Below are 15768 nucleotides of genomic sequence, written 5' to 3'. Positions count from 1 at the left end.
TTCGTTTCGTCGAGCTGTTGTAAACGTGTCTTACACGTGCGCCTGTACTTACGCGAAAACCTGTGTACAGGATGTCACGATGTTCCATACAAACATTATTCGGTGTGATACATAAGCGAAAATAAGACTGAGACGTTGTTATTTATATAGTAGTATAGTAGTTTGCATACTATATACATTTTCTATATATTTTTACAGTTTATATATTACGGTAATATTATACCGCGTCTGAAAACCTAGTATCTTTGGATTTTACCTGTCAAATACTATCATACGATATGGAAAAAATGCAGGAAATTCAGCGTGCCCTGATACGAAGTTCGTCGTACGTATCTTTTCTAATTCGTGTGTTTATAGTCGCAGGAATCATCATTATAGTCGCAGGAATCGGTAACTCTAAGCTCGAGAGAAGAGCGAAAATCTTCGAGTTATTAGGTCCAGATCTATCGAAATTTCCGGGTAAAAGAGTTTACCAAATGAGTTTACCAAGTTTAACAAACGAAATTTGCACGTACAGAAGCTTGTACGAAGGCTCACCTTTTCGGAAGATGTTGGTATCATCCCAAGCTTGCTCGTACAATTCGTTTTATGAAATGTAAACGTTAAAGATGCGAGCAAAGTGATGCCAATTACGCGTTCGACTCAGGAAAAAGGAACAGCTTCCATGGATGTGGAAGTAGGAACATGATTTTTATCGTGATACGTTCATTCTTACGTCTTACGTGATTTGGGATAATCGCAACAGTTTAAAGACAAACGATACGTGCGCTGATTGGTTTCTAACGCCTCGTGACGTTCTAAGCCATCGATGGAATCTGAAACACTTTCGAATCGCTTCGAATGTAATATACATATATGGCGGCAAATTCAAATCGCGTCGAATCTCATTGGAATCTTAAGACTCTTGAGAGCCTTGATCGCTGTTGATTCTTAATAGATTCGTCGGGTATTTAATGTCTCTCAAGTATTGATCATCTTGGAAGCGTTGATGCGGGATATTCGATAGTCTTCGAGCTCGAGAGTTTGAGAGTGGAAGCGATGCTTAGGCCATGGTGCAGGCTCTAAAGACTATGGCTCTATGCGGCTTATCTTATTGAGGCATAAACAAAGACGGAGGAGCGGCTCGATGGATTCGTCGACCGTCATTTTGACGACAAGGCACGATCCAGGCTTCCGAGAAGACTAAACTTTCAAGGCTTCCAAGATGAACGAGAATCGAGACACTTGGAAGATTCCAGGCTTATTAAGATTCAAAACTGAGCCAAGACTCTCAAGAGTCGTAAGCTTCGAATCCTGTTGCAAGTGATTCGGAATTGTCATCATCTGCACCGATACAGATTCGAAGTGATTCGAAACTGTTTTAGATCCTATCGTTGCACACAGACACACGCTTCGTGTTGCAGAAGCAGCAACGATAGAGGTTCCACTTATAGAGGCGAACTTGAACATGTTGTAGAAGTCTGGCTACTCTAAGCTCGAGCTACGGGCGTCAAATAAAATGCATCTGGACACGTGGCAAATAGTCGGAGTTTTGTTTCGGCCGATAGAACGTTCTCGCTGCGGAGTGGCACGGGATCTTCGACTTGTACAGATCCGAGTTATCGAGCCATCGATTGTCGCGTGTTATCGGCCGGATAACTGTCAGATAACCGATTTTATCATTTTGTCACGGAATTAGTTCCGTTCTTAACCCATTTGCTTCCAAGCGCGGATTAATACGCGCGCTGCGACTGATTTCTTTTATTTCCATTTTAATCTAAATAATTTTCTTTTTAAATAAATAATTTTTACCTTTTTCCTCTCTTATAAAGAATGTAAGATGCGATGTTTGCGAAGTAACATTGTCTACCGATCGTTTTGAACAATAAATTTTCGATAAACTCTATGAAGAACTCGGATGTCATGGTGCAACACGTACGACCGACCTCGCGCGGTGATAAGGACCAGTCCTCCGAAGTAGGGCCATGATACAAATGAGTTAAGAATCTCTGCAATTGGAAAGTTGTACCCTCTAACTTGCGAACATTTTGTCACGCGAAGTAGCCCCATCTTTTCTTCTACAGTAAGTACGCTGGCGATGTTTTAAATGGAAAATGATGGAATGCTGTGTATACGCGTTAGTTGGCAAGATAGGAAGGAGCAGCGACGTCATGCAAAAAGCTCTACGGTTTTGTATGAAGCGTCAGAAACGTATGAGAAGTCGTATGAGTCACAAGTCACAACGAGACCATACATCGAACGAGATCGTATCCGGAAAGGGGCTTTGTGAAGTCCGATGCTGTTGCAGCGTACTGGCCGCCGTGGAAAAATGCGCGAGAACAGCACGGCGTTTTCAACAAAGACCGATTATTTATTGCTACAGCCTGCACGGTGCGTACACAGCGAGGTTTCAATGGCTGCTGGCCATAGTTAGTCAGCGTTGCTGCGTGTAAATATGGATTAGCGGTGATGTTGCCTTTTGTTCGCTGGATGCTTCTATATATCTCTAGCTTCGCGTTCCTGTAATTTATGTAGCCAGATTTCTGGCATTCGTTTATGACTTACGATGATGGAACGTGATCTGATAATTGGGCGGAAATTTTTTCTATCTTGATAGATGGAATAATTCCCATGATAAACGATCGTTTCAACGTATAAGCTTACAGAGAATGAGTCTACGTATAGTACGACCACTATATCAAGCTACTGTTACTTTATATGGATGACAGGCAAGGACATTTACGTGGAAAGTGACCATCCAGTAATTATTTTACGATGGCTACTTACCGTCGTATTGGCTGCTTGAGTTAAAGAACAACGACATAATCATCAACGTGGCCTTAATGGCCTATTTGTTAGAAAGCAATTTCCGTGATATATCGTTGCTGCCTGCTTTCTTCCTTCTTTCTTTCTTTCAGACGATCCATCGCGCTTTATACAGAATCTTTCGTACAGAACGAACTTTTTTGTGGAGATTCTGAACGTCACGAAAATGAGTACATAAATTTGAAGATCGTAAACGAATTAGTACGAAACCTTTTTATCGCGTGTTTCCCATCGTCTATTTACACGTGTTAACTAAGGAAACTTGGATACGCCAGCGTGTAATTTCCAAATTTCGCGAAACTACGTCGAGTTAAGTAAGTCGTAACTTTACGATCGAGTTTTGTAATTCTCGACGCCTCGTGTAAAACCCGAACATCGTCACGTTCAGCTCGTTACAAAACGCCTATGATTACGTAAAGCCAGAGAGTTTGGTAACGTTTTAAAAGAAACAGCAACAATCGTGGCCACACGTGTATAGAAATGACTCAGAATGCACGAATTTGTTCCGACCGAGAAGAAAGATTTTTATCGCGCGCAAACATCCAGTTCGAAACACGTTTTGCGCAAGTGGAACAATCGCGCGGAATAATTGGAACAACGAACGCAACGAAGACGAGCAAAAGGTACGCGAAACGCGATGAAACGAGAGAACGAGATGTGTCTTCTCCGCTGAAACGGGAAGATAAGATTTCTTTTCACACTTGGCCCATTTTCCGCGTCATATTTCCTCGATGATCGCGATTCATTGTGTAACTGTTGCGAAACTACCGGGGAACCAGGTGAAAACAAAGTTGGTAGCCGAGCCTTAAACGCGTACGTTTTTCCTAGAGAAACGAAAGTGAAACCGATTACCAGCGTTCCGTGGAAGGAAACTGCCGGGAAAGTGATTGGCTGTTGAACCTCTAATTGATAAGAATTCTGAATAGCTCGAGGAACGACGAGATTGGAAGCTGAAAGGTGGTGACTGAATCGGAATAGTATGTTAATGAATCGACAAAAATATTCTTCTGACTAATACTACCGGTCTGTACTTTGTTCTTGTGTAGATATTCTACAGGCCGAGTACCATCCGAGAGTTTCAGCTAAATTGTTTTCCATGTTATATCGGAAAATGTTTCGGATAAAGGTTGCATAGTTTTGGTGTTATTAGTCTCTTCGTTGCAAGAATACCTGTTCTCGAATTGATTGGATATTTCCAGTTCAATGGTCGATGATCCTGATGTTTTAAAAGTAACAAATAATAGCGAAAATTCGATAATTTTCCTAGTGATTCTGGAATGGAAGAATAACAAAAATGGAAGAAGAAGAAGAATAGTAGAATAATTAAAAAAGAAAAAAGATGGATAACCGATAAAAAAATTGGCTGAAATTTTGTCGAACGACAGCCGAAACTCAAGAGTCTGTCGTTTCCATGGTGTCGAGAAATCAGGTCGGATATCGAGAACGGGTGTTAACTGTCCGTCAAGATGCAATTTACCGTTTTATTAACGATCGAGCCGATTGGAAGCCGGAGGACGCTCGGATTGAAATGTGCCCTGTGTCATCGATTAGCCTCTAAACTCGTTCACCAAGTTCTATGAATCCATCTGTGTCACGGACGATGTCCTTGTTTTGCTTGTCATAAAATGTCGGCGTAGGCGACGCTGCGCAATTTTTCTGATCTTCGTAGTGTATTTTTTGCCTCGATGCCTCACGACGATGCACAGGATCGTAATCGCGCATAGATTTCTTCCTCTTGTTCGTGAGAAAATTCGTAGATTCGAAATCGGATGAAACGCGTATAAAGGATGCGATTTAGCTGTTCGTTGAATAGGAGCGAAGTTTATTCGTCGTTTCAAACTATCGTATGTCCGAGTTTTATTTTTCCTTTAAAACTATATAATTAATTTTAGCTTCAAAATAAAACGCGATTGTGCAACAAAAATTGAAAAATAAGACAATCGCTATTGAATATTTTATCTACGAAATGAAATTCTGAAATTGAAATGGAGATTTCTTTCGTTGTTTGAATATTAAGACCGAATATTTTGAATATTTAAAATGAAGTATTAGGTGAAATCAGCGTATTCCACTTGAAAATGAAGTATCACGCTCTGAATATAGAAACTGGAAGATAATTTGCCCGAAGGTCGCACGTACTTTTACAATAAAAAAACTTCAGAAAGTACGTAAATGGGAATAGTTGGCTAACGTCATTGTACGAACAGAACAATAGCTATATTGTACACTAGCGGACAAATATTATTTGTGTCCGATGAATTTTATCTGCTACCTTCTTATCTCTCCACCTGCTTTATTTATAACGCCATTATCAATGATATACATATAGGTGTATATGCTTTTTCGTGTAAATATAGACTTAGAACGAGCTACTTTAAAGTTACGACGCATATCTAATAGAAGTTGCGATCGTTTGTTACCATCTTTAACCAGTGGTCTAATTCAATTAATTAAAATGTAACATATTTATAAAAAGCTTGTACGTCAATCCATCTTTTTTTCCAATAATTTTTTTGCAATTTCAATTAGAAGGCCAATGAAAATATTAAGAAGATCGGTTGAAAAATCAAAAGTATTATAATAATTATTATTTGTTAAACACATAGAATATTACGATGATAAGATTCGTAATGTACCGAAACTTCGTAATATGCCAATCTTTACGAATTATACGAAAGTAAAGATACATATACAGCTTATATAACGTTAACATATATATTATACAATGTTAACTATAATATGTGTCAACGTATACAATGTGAAAATAATTTCGGACTCAGAAGGACATTCGTCTATTGAAAACGCCAGCGACGAATGATTAACATATGAAAACCTTCGATGTGAGAATAGGAATCGAAAACCTGGAGCTTCGACATGCTGACCCACTTGAGAAAATTTTATCCTCGGCTCGATTATCCTCGGCACGTGCCAGATCCGAAACATCGACGCGGGTAGACCGAACGTTCCATAATTTATGAATATCCGTACAAATCATTTGGTGGCCCCGTTAACAGGATCACGTCGATGGCGTGAGAATGATAAAACGACAGCAATGAAAGCTGCCCTTCACGTACGTAATCGATCACTCCCAAACAATCATCGTAAATACGATAGCGCCATGGAAGCGAACAATTCCTATAGGAAAGTCAATTATGTCGCATAATGTTCCCATAGCCACATGGATATAATGATTTGTAAAAGTAATCCTAAGAAGAAGAACAGTCGTAACATAATGATTTACTTCGAATGAAAAAGATACGTGAAAAAGGTGAAACGATCGCGACGATCGACGACAGAGAGGCGAGACGAATTTCTTGGAATCAAGAAAATACGTGAAAAAGTTGGAATGACGAGAACACGACAGGAAAATGAGCGTGTCAGTGGAGATGAGAGTGAGAGTGAAGTTTTTCCTAACGAAGCACGAAGTACAGGAATGCAAATGAGTCGATTATTTCCTACGTTATATCGACGCGTATAATCATCTCCATAGATCAGTATAAAAGCAACAGCGACGATCCTTAAATTCTTTTCAACTGGCCAACGACATAGAATAAAATAGCAGAGATAGTATTGAACTTGATCCGATCGGTGGTAACTCGTTACGATGCAAGGTCTCGCACTAATGAGCGAGCAGCCGCATGGACTAGTAATTATGTTAGCTGTTTTTCTAGCTGATAGTTTATCATATCTAAAGTCACGGCGCGGCGGTAAACGTGTTTCAGCGGTGGCGCGCGCGCACGCACGCCTACTCACGATCCTCCTACGCCACAAGCAATTAACACGTAGGATAATTAACCGTGAGCGATTGCGTTGTGGTTCGTAAGAGGCGTACGTTTCTCTAACGAAAGTGTCATATTTATATATTTAATATGAATCTTTATGCTACTGAATTAATATGCGATCTATACCTAGAGAGCAGAATCTAGAATTAGTGTAGAATATAGAACATCTAGAATCTAGTGATATAGAAATATTCGTCAAATTTCCAATCGTCAACTTCGGAACGCGAAAGAGGTTAAGAGAAGGAATTTCTGAAAATATCGAGTCACCTACCAACTCAACGAAAGACTGACCCTGCTAATTCCGCTAGAACTTCGGTAACTCGAATCTTAAGGGAAGAGTTTCACTCTCTTAATTATGGAGATTTCCACTTAACGAAGTTTCGACCGAGAGAGGTTTAACGAACGAAAATTCGGCTTCATTGTACGTGGGTTCGGTTCCCAGATGATTCAAAGACGTAAGGGACGCGTGAATTCAACGTTACAAAACTTTACTAACCGTGTACGTTTGTCACACGACTGACGAGTAGCAGTCAGTTTGCACGGGAGGAGCAAAGACACGACCAGGGACAATATGTACATTGTTTCCGTGTAATAAAGGCAGGCACGATACACGCTAGCTTATAGAAATTCTACTTGCAGAGAGACCGAGCTTCTCTGAATTTCAGTTACAGAGGTAAAATAGATAGCGAAAAGAATAATTCGATCTGAGGGAAATTTATATTTCGACCTGCAGAGCTGCTTCCACAGCGCAGCAGAAAGGAACGAACAAAATTCGACTCTTATAGAGTTTTTTGAGCGAAACGGGTTCCAGTTACCGAGACTCCACCGTACTGACTTGATTTCTCTAGTATCGATCGTCGAATCGAGGTCCGTGGACTCTTTGACGTACTTTACAGAACAAATATACTAAATCGTAGACAGCAGTTGTTCGAATAGAAACGCGTTCAAGCCGAAGGATCCAGACCAGGAAAGATAAATGGCGTTACACGCCACGGTACTTGGCTAAACGTTTCATATTAATAAACCCTTGGCCTGTCCAACCTGTCCAAGAGTTTCTATCTCTTCGACTCTCCGTACGTTTCCATAAAGATTCATGGGCCCGACGTCAGCTTCGATTTTGAAGAATCGCCGAGAAGTGGGACGAATCGTGGAGCGCGTGTTTTCGCTACGAAACTTTTAAGTAGGTAGTAAAGTTGGAGATACAAACGTCCGTGAGGATGCTCGGTATAACGTTCTCTCTGGATCGCGTACAAGACAAAAGATGACCTGTTTCGTAGATCGTAAATTTTCTACCGAATACAAGGTACCAGATGAAAAAAGAAAAGATGGAAGATTTCGCTAGATCGCGGTACCAGGTGAATGTACGTGTAGACTTTTTAATTAATACGAGCGAGATATTAATGTTTCGATCGAGTACACCTACGTGTCAACTTTATCCGCGCAAATTTCTCGTTGCCTTCTTAGTGGACAGATCGTAAATAATCCAGCGAGAAGAAAAAGTATGCGAAATGCATATTAAAGCATAATCTCCGAGGAAACACTTGCACGTACAGTCGAGAACAAAGATAAATGCACAGATAATGAAAAGTAGGTATCGATGAACTTTAATTGGACTAGCACCACCGCTATATGTCTTTATAGCACACAGATTATTATCCAATAAATAAACGAAACGTGGATATTTGTGCGAACAGGTTGTATTTAAGGAAACTTCATTTAGACGTACATTTTCACCACCTGTCCACTTATTTCCGTTCCGGACTGCAGTGTTATTCAGTTTGTAACGACGATTTGTCGCTCAACGACGAATATACGCGCTGCAGACGGAAATAATGAACTCGTACGTAAGAACGGTAGCGTGCTGCCAATATCTGAGACTTTTATTGCGCGGACCAGCGAGCTGATAGTCGTCGTAAATCGTAGCGGCACCGTGGCCATAAAATCCAAGATGACGAGGACGCGTGCTTCGCGACGAGAACCGTTTCTGGCAATAAAACGCACCGATAGGAGGGTTCTCGTGCCAAAACGTTTTCGCCAACCGTTTTACCGTTGACATTTTGTTTCTTCTCGGCGAACCAGCCGGGATTAGCCACGTTATTAGTTTCCAGCGACGTTTGCGTCGTGTAAATAGAAATGCAAAGGGCGGTCGCGTCGTCTACCGTAAGCGACGTCGACGGATATTAGGCGAGAGGCATGCGCCTGCTGATGACCGATGATTCCAGGCAGTCTGTAGTGGTTTAGGCAATTTAGAGAATTTACCGAGAGTTGGCTAATGGCTGGTAGTATGCGACGTTGAAGCGTTCGTGACGCGGTTTGACGAAGTTTTGAAACGAGAGAAGTTTGATAATTGATAGATGTAAATTGTTATCGATGAATGTCGAACGAAAAAGGAATGACCGATGATGTCGAGGCAGTTCTTCACTGAATCATTTTTCCCGATTACACGTCGTACTGGTTGGCATTTGATTAAGCGTAGTTGCGATACACTTTGACGAAGTCTTGTAATTGATAGACGTCAAATTGTTATTGATAAATGATAGCAGCAAATGGGTGCTATCATTGCTGATTTAGGGAAGGTTGTTTAGCGAGCAATTTCAGGATTATCGAATAATAGCTGCTAGTGTTGTGACGAAGGGTTTGATCAAGTTGGCTAGTCGAGGGAACTTTGGTAACTGATAGATGTAAATTGTTATCGATGACTGTTGAACGAAAAGAGGTTTACGATTGGTTAGTGGATAATTCGGGAATTATGTGCGTATTTTAGGAATCAAGGGAGCAACTTGCTAAATATTTTCAATCCTCTCGACAGGGAATACTAGCGGAATCGAATATTCCTGAATTTAGTATAATTTCGAAAATTCAATAGAAAGTGTACCATTGAACGAAACTGTAGCAGACGATAGATGTAAAGTGTCAAGCAACAATAGAGAAAACTCGCGTATTTTAATTTAGTCGATAAACAACTGTACATATTAAAGTACTAATTTAAAATCTGTCACGTAAGAACATATCGCATTTCACGACAGAATCCAATATATCCGTGTCACGAACAATAGCTAAACTACGACAATTCTCAACTTTAATATTAATTTATAAACTACAAACGTAGAACAAATGCAGCTGTTAAGGTAATATAAACTAAGAAGTTTAAAGTTTGACATGATTTCATGAATCTCGAGTTACAGAGAGTTGCTGCGACACTTTGTAGAGAAATACGAGTAGGTGTAAACGGAAAATTTAAACAGTCCATAGTGGTCTACCGTAGATCGTAGCCTCTTACGATTTCCAACGGTGTTTGCGTCCTGTTTGATTTATTAACGCTAGCTTGCTGCATAAATATGTCTGAATTTTTAAAAAGCTTCAAGGGATTATACAGCGCGCTTTTTACTTGAATTTATTGCTCCTGTAGTACAATTTCTTTTTTCTTTTTTTTTTTTTAGAAGCGATCCTATCTCTAGAACTTTTTCGATTTTGGTCGATAAAAGCTTGAAGTTGCCTGTTTATCTCTAAATTACTTTTCTGCATCGTAATTTTGCCCTAAAAGTAAAATTATATATAGGAGAAAAGGGTATAAAATTTGATACGATCGTAGTAAAGTTATCGTTGTTCCAAGTTTTTGGCTGTAAAATTCCCTCTTGATCGATTGAATCGATTATTACGCGAAGCTTGATTAGATTAGAAATCTAATATATAGTATGGCAACTACATCGTGCTATTGCAAGAACCTGATATTGACAATGTACAGTACAAGCATGTCTGTAATGCCTGTATTATAGGAAGACGCTGATATTGACAGTGCTCTAGTAGAACACCGATATCGACTAAATCACGCGCAACCCACGATAATTTGAGCACTGATAGTGTTACAGCGAATATCGGTAGTGTTACAGCGACTAGCGATAATATTACAGGGAAATTCACGAATATCGGCTGATTATAAATTTCGTTGGCGATCTTTGTACAAATTGAATGAAAATACCGAAACGTTTGATCGACTTAATCCAACGATACTGATCTAAACTTCAACAAGATTATTTACGTCCATGGGAAACTTAACTCCATAATCTAACTAATTGTAAGTTGACGTATTAGGTTTTTCTTTTCGAAAGAAACATTGAACGTAATGTTGCTGGCAACAAGATCAGCGAGCATCCAACGAGACGTTGATATAAAATGGATTAATATTTCGCCAAAGGAAGTTCCCAGGAAGAAGTTGCAAGCTCGACGTTGTGAAAAGTTTTCTCTAACACACCGTCAGCAAAGAAACTTGCTTCTAAATGGATCTCATGGTTTCGTTACGTCAGAATATTCGGTGTAACAACGACGATGTTTGATGTTTCACGAGATTACGTGGCGGTGAAAATTTCGTATTACGTATCAAATGTTTGCAGAAGTCGCGAGCTTCGGTAGGAGGTAATATCAGCAAGAGGAATATTGCTGGAGTTCCCCTTCGTTTAATATACGTCGTTAGTCCACGATGACGAGATTCGTGTCGCGTTTTAACGTCCACGGGTAATCGAAAATCGATAGAAGTAATTGGACTATTCGAACGAAATGTGTGTCTTATACGCTATAAATAAAAGTATTTTATTCGTATAACATCTTTAATACCCGCGAGATACGAGATTAATATTTATATGGTATGTAAAAATATTACTCGTGTAAAATGTAAATTATTTACACGTGAAAGAATATCCAAATTTTTTGCGTACAAATAATCCACGATATTTATATAATATATATAAAAATTCTACGTTAGATAATATGAAAATTTTATATTTCTCAAATATGAAACATCTACTCTACCCAACGATATGTATTTTTCTACGTCCGATCTTGTATTTTCGACCAATCGCGGGGAGACGTAATCGCGAGGAGAGACGTCAACGGGAGTCGTAAATTCCCGTTACGATTATAGCAATCGACGCCACGAATTGATCGATCCCCTGCTTTCCGTTGAGATAATAGGGGTGATTAAGTTTGTATAACACCGTGATTCACAGAATTATAAATTATGTATTTCCAACACTTAGATTACACTGTTGAGCAGAGATAAATTGATAATAACTTATCACACGAAGATAAGATAGATATGTACGCTAGAGCAGGGCTCTTATAATTGAATTTAGGGTGTTAGTGGACGGTAGCACTACAATATATTTAGTAGAGGAGATGTATGTTCGACAATACCGAGAACCGACAATAGTTTGCGTGAATGATGCTACTCTAGCGTTATGCTTAGACTGCCACGACAGGCGATAGCGTTAGACTTAATAGTTGACTTTTCCAACGGTGTAGAGGAAGTGAAGTTGAGTGACGATGCTGTGTCGGAGGAAAGCTGGCGATGGGTGTGTCTAGCGCACGGGACCATCCTATTTGTTCATGACACTTTTGGTCAGGAAAGTGAGGGCAGTATATACTGCTTCTGATTGGATAAACGAAGGTTGGTGGATTAGGAAGGGTCTTAACCGCCCTCGATAGAAAGTTGCTAATGGGAAGCATCGTACGTGAGAAAAACTAACTTTCCTGTGTCAAGCCGTAGTAAACAATAGTCTTTAAAAGTATTTTTTTTATTTATTTGTTGAAATTACAATCAATTCTGGCGTTGAGAATTTTCAGTAATGTCTTTAAAAGTGATTGAGAAAAAGACATTTGTGGGGTCTGAAGGACCTTAGCAAGCAAATTACTCGGATTTATAACGGGTGCTTAAGGCTATTGAGGGTACGTCGTAAGGAAGAGGAATACGCCATCTGGTGTCCGTCTGGTCCGCGGTGTGTGACCTGGGCCAGGTAGAGAGTCGCCCGGCGTAACAGATCTATTCCTGAATTTATCTTAAAATGGTCATATTAACGATACAGTCCGAACAATACACGATACTTATGCTTTACGCAACTGAAATAAACCTCGCGTAAGGTTTCAAGCGTTTGATCAGTTAGCTATTTCCAACGAGTACTCTGGCCACGAAGAAATAGCGATATTTCATGTTGGATAATTTCCTATCGCTGATAAAATTAAAAAATAAAACATTCGTTACGTATATCTACTACTTTTCGTGACACACCTTAGGTACACAGTTTTCAAAGTTATCAAACAGGTCGTCGCAACAGCTAACTTAATAAGCCAAGAAATAGATTTTCGAATCATAGAAGGAGGACGAAAAGGACGAAAAGGAGAAAAGGACGGAAATTAAAAAGCGAGAGACAAATATATGAGAATCTGATTGAAATCAACTAATTAGACATGCTAAATACCATTTCCTCTATGATAAAAGTCGCTCATCGGCTGTCTCGTTTAACGCGTAATCGATGAAAGGTTATTCATCTTCTTTAATAAACATTGCGGTGGAGTGACAGGAACGTAATAGGACGATGACGTTCAAAAGGATGTCATCCTGAGTACGGACAAGTCACATCGATAGGGACCTTGAGGGAGCAACGATCACTGGTCAGTCAGAGACAAGAGAACGGGGGATATCGCGAATGAATGGTCAGGTATCGTGTTCTACGTTATTTATAAACGATGACGTATATCTCTCTCGTACGTTGCGACAAACTGACGACAGTGAAAATTAACGCGTCAGGATGTTGTACAATTAACGAGGTGTTTCGTGACCGGACTGTTTGAGCGGCAATCGGCTTTCGACGAATTGTTCGACGAGCTTTGAATTCGCGACAGCTTGGCAGATTGACTGGTAGAGTAAAATTTCGCGGCTCACGAGTCGCAGAATTTCGTTTGCTTCCGAATGTTTGAAATTGAAGATCCTGGGATCTCGAGATTTTAGATCTTTGGAAGTTTGAATTCTAGTTTCGGAATTTTCGATTTTGAACCCTTCGATGATCGAAATTTTATACATTCGTATATTTCGAATCTTCAAACTTTGGAGCTTCGAGTATAGAGAATCGATAGTTTTCGAATCTCTCGTGTTTGAAATTATTTCAAATGCTGTCTTGACAATTTTCTCACTGTGGATCTTTTCTAGCTACACTTGAAACTTGAGGTATCAACGTTTTTATACTTTCGCAAAATTTGGAACGTTTAATTTAAAAAATTAAAAAAAAAAAAGGTGGAGAAACTAAAGAAATAAAATGATAGTCTAATCGTACAATCTGTAATGAAGAATTACACTGATAATATGGTATTACAGCGTATTTCAAAATTACGCTATCCCCATACAATTTGCTTCGTAATTACACGATGGAATTGACGCTAACGTTAATTAAAAAAAAATACAGTTATACGACTGGCTATTAAACAATAAATAATACAATAAAATCGAACACAATAGAAACTAATTTTCAAGCAGCTACTCCAGAGAAACTAAACGTCTTGTACCAGTCGATGCATGGATATTAACAATGAATCTAGACTTTCACGGCTTTATGATCGGAGAAAGTTGTCGCTTTTGAAACGCACCGGCAACTTCTCTGTACGTAGCAACTTGGAAATTGAACCGCTTGCTATTCGCCGCCATTGTCGTGCATGTCTGTCCGTCTTCATTATGCGATTTCATTTCCGTGCAGATTCCTCTTGCCATGCAGAATACTAAAACGTGACGGGCCCTTTTCTATCTTTCCTCCTTGCGAGGGATTTTTTTTTATTTATTTGTTAAAATTACAATTAATTCTCACGTTGAGAATTTTCAGTAATTTTTCTGGCGTGGCGCAGTGACATGGCTGATTATTTATAATAAGTTAATACTTGTTATAGATAAGTATAATTTATAAGTACGTATTATAAAGAAGTGAATATTACTTAATTTAGATAACTAATTGAATCTAGCGTTTAGGTCTAGCGGGTAGTGCCTCTTCAACCTGCGAATCTGGTCCGTCGTATCAAGTAGTCCAGTGATTAGAGGGTTTCGGTGTTTGTTGCTATATCTTTTGCTATATCTGTCGCTATATTTTGCTATTACCGGGTCTGCGTGGGTAGCTAATAGCGCTGTGTCGTCTGCAAATGTTGCTATTGCTATCTCGTTTGATATAGGTAAGTCGGCAGTGTAGATGGAGTACAGTAGGGGTCCGACGACACTACCTTGGGGTATGCCGGATTCTATTGGGAATGTTGCGGAAGTGGCGTCTAGGCATTTAACCATGAATTGTCTATTGGTTAGGTAGGATTTTAGGATGGAGTAGTAGGGGTGAGGTAGGATCTTTTTAAGCTTGTATAGTAGCCCTTCATGCTATACTTTGTCGAATGCCTGTTGGATGTCTAGGAAAACCGCTGAGCAATATTCTTTCTTTTCGAGTGTTTGGCTGATCGTATGGGTTATGCGATGGATTTGCTCTACTGTTGAATGTTGTTTTCGAAAGCCGAATTGGTGATCTGGGAGTGTTTTCAAGTTCTCTAGGAGTGGAAGGAGTCGATTCGTGAGCATCTTCTCGAATAGTTTAGACAGGGTAGGTAGAAGATTGATTGGGCGATAGGAGCTGGTTTCGTATATCGGTTTACCGGGTTTAGGGATGAGGGTAATCAGTGAGATTTTCCAGGCCTTAGGATAGTCCTTACGAGGGATGAGAGAGAAATTTTTACTTTCGGACTGTGTTTCGCGAAACAACTCCTTTGGAGATAAAAGTCATAAAGTATTTGCTCGTCGTTTGAAAAAAAAAAAAAAAAAAAAAAAAAGATATTTGGTCAAATTTATGTTGATGTAGCGTGAGATATCGTTTGGAAAAAATTAGAATAATTTCTTCTGCTCTCGAGGTATACTTGGATAGTTTGAAATATTTAAAAAATTTCCTTTTCGTGTTTAATTTGACGTTTATTGGCTGAACGTTCTGTAGCCACAGAACGTCTCATAAATTTCAAGATTAGATAGAACCTTCTGATGAATATCGTTGTCAGTATCATCTTCATCGTCGGTGTATCTTGATCGCCCGTGTAAATTATGATTTATGGCCTTTTGGTAATTTATATTTTTCGAGAAAATGAATTTTCTCTCAATTTCACTGAAAATCTGCTAGCCAAATCCGAGATAGATCGTTCAGAGCTGTTACGTAGGAAACAACTGGTATAATCTATCGGATACGATGGCCCGAAAGGAGAAGCGATGATCTCGTTGCGCTGGTTGAGTGTCAAATCAACCCCTCGACGACGAACGAAAACTCAATTGTACCGCTAAAAGAAATATAAGTAAGTGGCTGAATTGTTGCCAGGGGCATTAAAGAAATGTTATTCTAGGATT

The 15768-nt window shown here is 39.4% G+C and overlaps 1 protein-coding gene across 10 annotated transcripts in view; it reads left to right on the top strand.

Annotated features, from left to right (window-relative positions):
* Window positions 1-15768, top strand: part of LOC126866671 (kinesin-like protein KIF13B) — a 175672-nt gene that overhangs the window by 34511 nt on the left and 125393 nt on the right. The window lies entirely within an intron of this gene.

The sequence above is a fragment of the Bombus huntii genome, chromosome 6 (genome assembly GCF_024542735.1).
Source record: "Bombus huntii isolate Logan2020A chromosome 6, iyBomHunt1.1, whole genome shotgun sequence".
Lineage (NCBI taxonomy): Eukaryota > Metazoa > Arthropoda > Insecta > Hymenoptera > Apidae > Bombus > Bombus huntii.
The sequence above is the reverse complement of the archived record's forward strand: the minus strand, read 5'-3'. Positions and strand labels throughout refer to the sequence as shown.